Source organism: Narcine bancroftii, chromosome 9 (assembly GCF_036971445.1).
Source record: "Narcine bancroftii isolate sNarBan1 chromosome 9, sNarBan1.hap1, whole genome shotgun sequence".
Lineage (NCBI taxonomy): Eukaryota > Metazoa > Chordata > Chondrichthyes > Torpediniformes > Narcinidae > Narcine > Narcine bancroftii.
This window is the reverse complement of record NC_091477.1, coordinates 4,535,070-4,544,189: the sequence shown is the minus strand read 5'-3', so window position 1 is coordinate 4,544,189 and position 9,120 is coordinate 4,535,070. Positions and strand designations below refer to the sequence as shown.

At 48.2% G+C, this 9,120-nt stretch overlaps 1 pseudogene; it reads right to left on the bottom strand.

The window, feature by feature from the left end:
* Positions 1-6,080: 6,080 nt before the first annotated feature.
* Positions 6,081-8,699, bottom strand: LOC138743504 (protocadherin-10 pseudogene; annotated as a pseudogene).
* Positions 8,700-9,120: the final 421 nt, after the last annotated feature.

Here is a 9,120-nt window from a genome sequence, read left to right as displayed (position 1 = left end):
ATGTATGTACTCAAACAATAAATTTGAACTTCAAACCAAGTCATCATTCCCACCCTGCAAGGCTCTCCTCATCTCCTGTCCCTCACCCCCACCCCCGCCCCCTCCTCCATCATTTCACTTCCAAAATCCTAGACAGCTCTCCTCTGGGGAAGATGACCCAGAATCCTATTTCATGCATCAGCACCTCCACTGCTGCATCCAGTTGACTGGTCCTTTAACAAAGAATAAAACAAATTTTCTTCCAAAGCCCCTTTTAACACCACCTGTGATACAGTCCTATAAAAGGGAGCTGCAGCCGCATGTCAATACTCTGATGAGATATGTGCCAACTCTAGCATGGATTCCATTGGATGGACTGGAGCAGGTCATCAGGAATAGAAATTAAAACAATCCAGCACAGTACAGGCCCTTTGGTCCACAACATTGTGCCAACCTGCTCCACAGCAATCCAATTTTCCCCGATCTCACCCCCATAACCTTCTATTTTTCTGACATCTAAATACAGGATTGGACAGGAGCTAGTCAGGAATCTGTACACCATTCCAGATGAAGTTTACGATATCAGAAAGATAAATTGTTGAGCTTAGATAAGGAAGAGTGATATATTCAGGTGGATTAAAACACGGCCGCTGAGCTGAGCAAAATGAGAAACATTCTTTGCCATATGATATAAATCTGTTTTATTTGCTTCCATTTGCCTTTATATGAAATGAAGAGTCTGACACTTTATGGGCTTTGCTCATTTCCTCAGTGTGGAGAGGGATGAAAGCAAATTTTATAGAAAAATCAAGAAACCTAAATTGCTCTATACATGAATGAACAAGATGTATGGCTTTTGCTTGCTGTAACAGCACACAGAGGCACCACTAGCCTGATGCCCCCAACAGAAAGAGAGAGTCCCTTCAGAGATAAAATGCCCATGGTTTCACCTTCTGCACTCCCGCAACCTCTGCAACCTCACTGCCTCCTGTCCATTCCAGCAGAGACCCAGAGTTCTAAACCTCCCAGGCAGCTGTTAACAACCAAAGCCTTTCAGAAGTCCTACCCACCATCAGTGGACTCACGATTCCCACATCTGATAACAGGTTTTCACAAGCAGGTCTCCAGCAGCCAACAGCTTGGTGGGAGTCCTTTGGCTTCCAAGTCCTTCGCTCATCCACTGCCACGATCACAATCCCAGTAGGATTTTCTCCCAAGCTTCTTCTGGGTGGGGTATGTTCTCCTACTCTGGTGTCCTGCCCCTCAGAGTCCACAATCCTCATAGTCTCCTGCCAAGCACAGGCACTGCCATCTTGGGTTGGTCAATATTAAAAAACATTGTATTCCCCTTCCTCCGGCAGTTTAAATGCTGTAAGGGGCCATAAGCATAATAACTGAACAGTAGGACCCTGTAGAGGAGCACTATGTCCTTACTCGCACTCTCCCAGGTCTGCACCAATAGGACTGCCATTTTTTAAAAATCTTTTTTTGGCAAAATTAAATAAAGTTTCCATTGAAGAACAGTCAGAAATGAACAGGAAGCAAGAGGTCCAACAGAAGAACAGTCAGAAATGAACAGGAAGCAAGAGGTCCAACAGAAGAACAGTCAGAAATGAACAGGAAACAAGAGGTCCAACAGAAGAACAGTCAGAAATGAACAGGAAACAAGAGGTCCAACTGAAGAACAGTCAGAAATGAACAGGAAGCAAGAGGTCCAACAGAAGAACAGTCAGAAATGAACAGGAAACAAGAGGTCCAACTGAAGAACAGTCAGAAATGAACAGGAAGCAAGAGGTCCAACAGAAGAACAGTCAGAAATGAACAGGAAGCAAGAGGTCCAACAGAAGAACAGTCAGAAATGAACAGGAAGCAAGAGGTCCAACAGAAGAACAGTCAGAAATGAACAGGAAGCAAGAGGTCCAACAGAAGAACAGTCAGAAATGAACAGGAAGCAAGAGGTCCAACAGAAGAACAGTCAGAAATGAACAGGAAACAAGAGGTCCAACAGAAGAACAGTCAGAAATGAACAGGAAGCAAGAGGTCCAACAGAAGAACAGTCAGAAATGAACAGGAAGCAAGAGGTCCAACTGAAGAACAGTCAGAAATGAACAGGAAGCAAGAGGTCCAACAGAAGAACAGTCAGAAATGAACAGGAAGCAAGAGGTCCAACAGAAGAACAGTCAGAAATGAACAGGAAGCAAGAGGTCCAACAGAAGAACAGTCAGAAATGAACAGGAAGCAAGAGGTCCAACAGAAGAACAGTCAGAAATGAACAGGAAGCAAGAGGTCCAACAGAAGAACAGTCAGAAATGAACAGGAAGCAAGAGGTCCAACAGAAGAACAGTCAGAAATGAACAGGAAGCAAGAGGTCCAACAGAAGAAGTCAGAAATGAACAGGAAGCAAGAGGTCCAACAGAAGAACAGTCAGAAATGAACAGGAAGCAAGAGGTCCAACAGAAGAACAGTCAGAAATGAACAGGAAGCAAGAGGTCCAACAGAAGAACAGTCAGAGATGATGGGAGAAGTTGGGGGGTGGGGGGTTAATGAAAGCCAGAGAAGTAGATATTAATGCCATCTGGTTGGAGGAAGATGAGGTGTCGTTCCTCCAATTTATGGGTGGTTTCAGTCAGGATGTGCATGAGGCATGGGTGATAATCACCTTGGCTCTGGCCTTCCATTTCAATTCCCCATCCCATTCCCTTGCGGATATGTCCGTCCATGGTCTCATGCACTGCCAGACTGAGAGCTCCAATATATTGGAGGAACAAATCTCATCTTCTGACTGGGCACCCTCCAACCTGATGACATTAATATGGATTTCTCTGGCTTTTGTTAAATCTCCTCGCCCTCCACCCTGTCTCCTTCACCCAGCTCTGGCTCCCTGTCTCCTTTCACAGAGACATGATCAGTTCTTACCTCATCCCTTATCATATCCAATGAACACCTTTTGTTGGTCTGGACTCCTCCCCCACTGTCTGAATTCTGAGACTTCCCACTTCTGCCTCATTCTGCTTATTCCTTGAGGAAGGGCTCAGGGCCAAATTGTCGACGATACAGTACATCTTTGTCTCCTATAGACACTGAAAAGACCCGCGGAGTTCCTCCATCATTTCGGTGTGTTTTAACATCATCCCACAATGTGGGATTACAGGCCTTACACTGAGCCATAAGTTTAAGGGAGACCAAATCGAGATTGCCACTGTTTTTATCCGAACAATCACTCTTCTGTGTGACAAAACTTGTGCTCTCTTTAAAGTTAAGCTATTACACCCATGAATCACTATGAAAACAAGGTATTTTTACCTTACACCAATCAGAACGATATTATGTGCACTAACCAACCCAAATATTTCCACACACGACCCAGTCATCCTAGCTCGCACATTGCCTGTAGCCGTTATTAATCCTCAGTAATATAACAGAAATATATCGAGAAGCCCATCCCTGAATAATGTATAAATAGCAAATATAACATTATTAAACGCACCGTTATAACTCACAGCATTGCCCCGAGAAACTCCATTTCCGAACCCTGAAAATGTAATAAAACAACATAGTATAAAAAAAGGCAATTGAACTGCTTTTGGCACGGTGGGATTGGAGTGTATAATGAAAAAACCTCCTTAGCAGACCACTGTGCAATTGCAACAGAATATTGCCTTATGCTGTACATCGCAGGGTTCCAAAATGACTCTGCTTCTTGGCTCTGAGACCAAAATCTCTCTGCAACGGAGCTCTTTCCGACAGAGCAGTGGGCCACAAGGTATGGCGTGGAAGGAGAATGCTTTCCCAGGTGTGTTCCTCGGCCATTTAATTGCAATGATGACTCTTGTTGAAATGAAATGAGGAGAATGCGTCACCTGAAGGCGAACTCACAAAGCGACAGTTTACTCCGAAGTGGGGACAATGGGAGTTACTTTTTCACTGCCCGACGAGTGAATGAGTGAGCGAGCGCGTGTGTGTAAGTAAGTGTGGATGTAAATATGGGTGTGTGTGTGATCGTGAGTGTGTATGAGAGTGTGAGAGAGTATGTGTGAGAGAAGACTGTGTGTGAGTATGTGTGGGAGAGTGTGTTGTGTGAGTGTGTATGTGTGTGACTGAGTGTGAATAAGTGTGTGAGAGAGTGTGTGTGAGTATGTGTGGGAGAGAGAGGGTGTGTGTGTGTATGTGTGACTGTGTGAGAGAGTGTGTAAGAGAGACTGTGTGAGTGTGTGGGTGAGAGAGAGTGTGTATATGTGTGACTGTGTGTGAGAGAGACTGTGTGAGTGTGTGTGGGAGAGAGGGTGTGTGAGAGAGTGTGTATATGTGTGACTGTGTGAGAGAGAGACTGTGTGTGAGTATGTGGGAGAGAGAGGGGGTGTGTGTGAGTGTGTGCATGTGTGTGACTGTGTATGAGAGAAGAGAGAGAGAGAGAGAGAGAGAGACTGTGAGAAAGAGAGGGTGTGCGTGTCCGTGGATATTTTATGCTCTATGCTGCTTTATAGCGTTTTGTTTCCAGGTAATTTAATTCTGATTTGCACAGAAAAAATGCAATCCTCCGTACTATAATGATGGGGGAATATGTAAACCCTCCACTGGACATTGTGGGCATTCGGGAAATGGTGCAGTCGAGAGAAGCTGAAGAATTTCGCACGATGGTGAATTGTCAATAAACTGAAAATTAACAGCCATTTTTTTTTTAAAGTCCGCTTGCAATTGAATGGCAAGAAAAGCCGGGCATCCTTGATTTAACAGACGGGAGAAGTATGCAGCTTGAGACTTTTAATAACGAGAATAGTTGAAGGGCAAAATGCTTTAATCAATAGAAAAAGCCGAAAAGGGCAGTTTTTGATTTACACGGTGCCGTTGGCACAGAAGGAAGGGAAGAAACAGTATCTGACATGAATCAAACGCGCGGTCATATTGGTACGACTTACCCTTTACCAGCCTGTGTACATCTCTGGCAGTAATGCCCTTTCTCCAAAGTTACTACATATGGATGATTTATACCCTAGCTCGAGGCAACTGTGGAGAAACGTGGTGTTTTCTCCCCTTCTGTACATTAATCTTTTTTCCGGTGACTTAATATTTTTAAATCGCATTTCTGAAAAACTTTTCCCCTCCCCGCGGGAATCGTACAGAATTTAATAAAGATACGTGTATTGAACTCAGGAATGTATTTTGAAATGTAATTTTGGGATTGATCGTTCTTCTTGAAGGAGGTGAGCGGAGAAGAGGGTTGGGGAAATGGTGATCAAATTTTGCACTGAAATCACAATTGCAAACGTTCAAAGACTTCAAGGATCAAAGCCTGAAAATAATTTTCATTCCTCGCCACCTCAGGGGTACTGATGGTTGTTATTTGAACGCTACTGATCAAAATAGTTTGTATTCTATCCACTGAGCTTAACTTAATCAATTTTGATCATTTTTTTTTTGCTGAGCTGCCTTACCAACCACTTAAAACATTTTTTTTCGCTGTGAGGTATCAAAGCAGTTCAAAGGGTTTTCTGTACGGGGCTGTTCCCTTTGATGCAGTTAATTAAATACCACTATTTATCAGATTTGCTGTGGGCTTCCCAGACCCAGTGTTCCTGCCATTCTAATTTACTGGAGGTAGCCTGGGCGCAGATTTTATTCGTGGCGGGAGCAATTTTCCGTAAGCCAAGAGAGAGAGAGTCCTTTGAATTCAGTTAGGTTAAAAGTCTGCGAGCGTTACCCCTGCACTACACCGGGGAAATCACGTTAAACAAAAAAGGATTTCTTCCTTAATTCCCTCTCAAGGAATGAACAACTCGCCGTGGAGACCTGCAACCTGTGAAAAAGATAAATCACAGGTTATGGATCATTCCAGACGCGACAATAATCCGTTGTTCCAGACTCGCTCGGGGTTCGATCACGGTTCAGAAACGTTGACTGACCATTTCTACCCATGGATGGTGCGTTGCCCGCAGAGTTCCTTCATCAATGCCACGTGTCCTCAATGTTCTCCCTTAACGTGCCGCGATCATATTGGTGCTGGAGGGGAACTTTTGGATGGTGAGCTGACTTTTGGATTCTAGCAGATCGGTAATAATTCTAATCCTCAATATCTCATGAGCTCATGGTTATTTTCTAACAGGTCAAATCCGACATGAACGTTTATTATTAGGCAACCAGACGTTTAAAGGTGACCAGCGGGCAGGTTGTCCAGTGCAGTGGACAAAGATCTGGTCATTTTTGTCATAACTCACCTCGCCGGATCCGTCGGTTCCAATATTAACCCCGTCGGGTCCTTGTTTTCTCCACGCTGTCACGTAGGGGCTGGCGGGCTTCCTGTGCGTTCCGGCGGCCGCGGACGAGCCGTAGGGTTTGAGGAACATTAGGTCGCTCTTGGCAGACTCGGGGCTCAGGCACACCTTGTAGCAGTAAGTCTGGGAGAGCGAACCGCTGCCGCCGACCTCCATCGAGCTCGGCGGGGCTTTCACACTCGGGGGCCTCGGGAAGTTGGCGTGGGAGTTATTCAACACGTCGCTGGGACGCTTCCTCTGGAGACAGCGGGAGCAACAGGAGCGGAGAGGACAGCGGTGGCCGAGAGTGCCGCGTCTATCCTTGTGACACTTGATGCTGACCAGGGCGATGATGGCTAACAGAAAGACGAAGGAGACGGAACCCAACGAGACGATCAAGTAGAGGTTGAAATCGGAGAAGTATTCAATGGTTTGGGGCCCCTCGGTTAAGTCTGAGATGAGCTCCGGGACGCTGTCCACGATTGAGACGCTGATGGTGACAGAAGTGGAGAGCGGCGGCCTCCCGTTGTCCGTGACATGGACAACCAGCTTTTGGTTCGGAGAGTCGAGGTCTTGAAAGAAGCGCGTGGTCCGGATCTCTCCGCTGAGCGGGGCCATGCTGAACAGATCCGGGTCGGTGGCTCGGAACAGCCGGTAATTCAGCCTGGAGTTCTGACCGGAGTCATCGTCCACTGCCGTGACTTTCGCCACCAAGTAACCCGGGTCGGCGGATCGGGGCACCATCTCGACCGAGCCGTTGGGCGGCAGCGGGGACACGACCTGGGGAGCGTTGTCATTCTGGTCCAAGATAACCACGGTCACCGTGACGTTGTTGTGCAGAGATGGAAAACCGGCGTCCTGCGCTTCGATCTGCACTTGGAAATTCTGGAGTTGCTCATAATCAAAAGAGCGCAGAGCATAAAGGTTCCCCGTGTTTAAGTTGATGGAAACGTACGAGGAGACGGGGGTGCCCTTGATCTTACTGTCCAGGATGCAGTAGGACACATAGGCGTTCTGGTCAGAATCTGGATCCCAGGCGGACACCGAGCAGATGGACGCACCGGGCGCGTTGTTTTCCATCAGATGGACGGTGTAGGACGGGTGTGCAAAGCGGGGCGCGTTATCGTTGACATCGGAAACCTTCACGAGGATGGTCCTGACGGTGGAGAGCGAAGGGGAGCCCGAGTCTCTGACTGTGATGCTCACGTTATACTCGAGAACTCTCTCGCGATCCAGCCGCTCGCCCGTAACCAGAGTGTAATAGTTCTTGAAAGATGATTGGAGTTTGAAAGGGAGATGAGCGGGGACGTGACAGGTCGTCTTGCCGTTCTCTCCCGAGTCGCGGTCGGTCACGCTGATCAGAGCGATCACGGTCCCGGGTGAAGCGTCCTCCCGAACCGGACTCGACACTGAGGTCAGGAACAGCTCGGGCGCATTATCGTTGACGTCGATGATCTCCACGACCACCGTGCAATGCACGGCTGCTGTGTAAAGACCCCGATCTTTCGCCTGGACGTAAATCTCGTAAACACTCGCCTCTTCATAATCCACCACCCCTTTGACTCGGATTTCGCCAGTTTGGGGATCGACCCGAAAGAGCTGTCGCAACCGAGCGGGTGCGTGGTGACTGAAGGAATAGATCACTTCTCCATAGGAGCCTTCGTCCAGATCGGTGGCGTTGAGTTGAATCACCAAGGTGTTTCTCGGAGCGTTTTCCACGAGGCAGACTGTATACACCGCCTGGTCGAAGACTGGGGCGTTATCGTTCACGTCAAGGACGGTGACGATCACTCGAGCGGTGCCGGATCTCTCCGGGACGCCGCCGTCCAGAGCAGTGAGGACCATTGGATGGACCGCTTGGTCCTCCCTGTCCAGCGATCGGTCCAACACGAGCACGGGAAACTTATGGCGCTCGTGGCGAGTCTGCACCTCCAGGTTAAAGTACTGGTTGGGACTGAGTCGGTAGGTTTGGAGCGAATTGGTGCCCACATCGGGATCGTGCGCGCTCTCCAGTGGGAAACGCGCTCCGAGCGCCACCGACTCAGCGATCTCCAAACGGAATTCGCGCCACGGGAAACTGGGGAAATTGTCGTTCACGTCCAATATTTCCACTTCCACGCGGTGCAGTTCCAGTGGATTTTCCACCACGATCTCTAAATGCAGGAAGCAGCTCGGGTTCAAGTCGCACAGCTGCTCCCGGTCCATTTTCTCGTTGACAAACAAAATCCCGTTCTCCAGATTCACCTCCAGGTACTGAGTGTGAGCGGCGGGGACGATCCGAAACCTGCGAGCCGACAGTTGCCTGACATCCAGTCCCAAATCATCGGCGATGTTCCCAACGAACGCCCCGTGCTTCAACTCTTCGGGGATCGAGTACCGAATCTGTGCGATGGCCAAATCCGAGGCGCAAGTCCAGATGATGAAACTCATGAGATGCCACCGGGGCCAGGTGTTTCTTCGCCAACTGGCCATTGCCCTGCTCGCACCTTGTGTGAATCGCAGCCCGGTCAATTCGAGTTCGAGTCAGCATTGGAGAGCAGGAAAGAAATCAGCGCTGAAGCTTGTTTGGAGGGGAGTGAACGAGCGATATGCGTAAAGACGCACAATGATCCTTCGCTCCGAGTCTGATCTTGTCGTTGTCAACCTCCCCAACGCAGGCTCCGAGTTCGTCGACTCTGCACCGACCCTTTGCTCCATCCACGCTCAGACGTTTGAGTTGTCATTGTCTCGGGAAGAAAGGCGGGAGCGCAGTTTGATGGAGCAGATCTCCAGCTGCATTTCACCGTCCCATTGGAGGACTCCGGCTGGGATAAATTAACCCTTTGATAACTGCGCGGCATTTTCGGAGCCACCGTCGACAACAACAATCAAGTTAAAAGTCACATTGACCAGA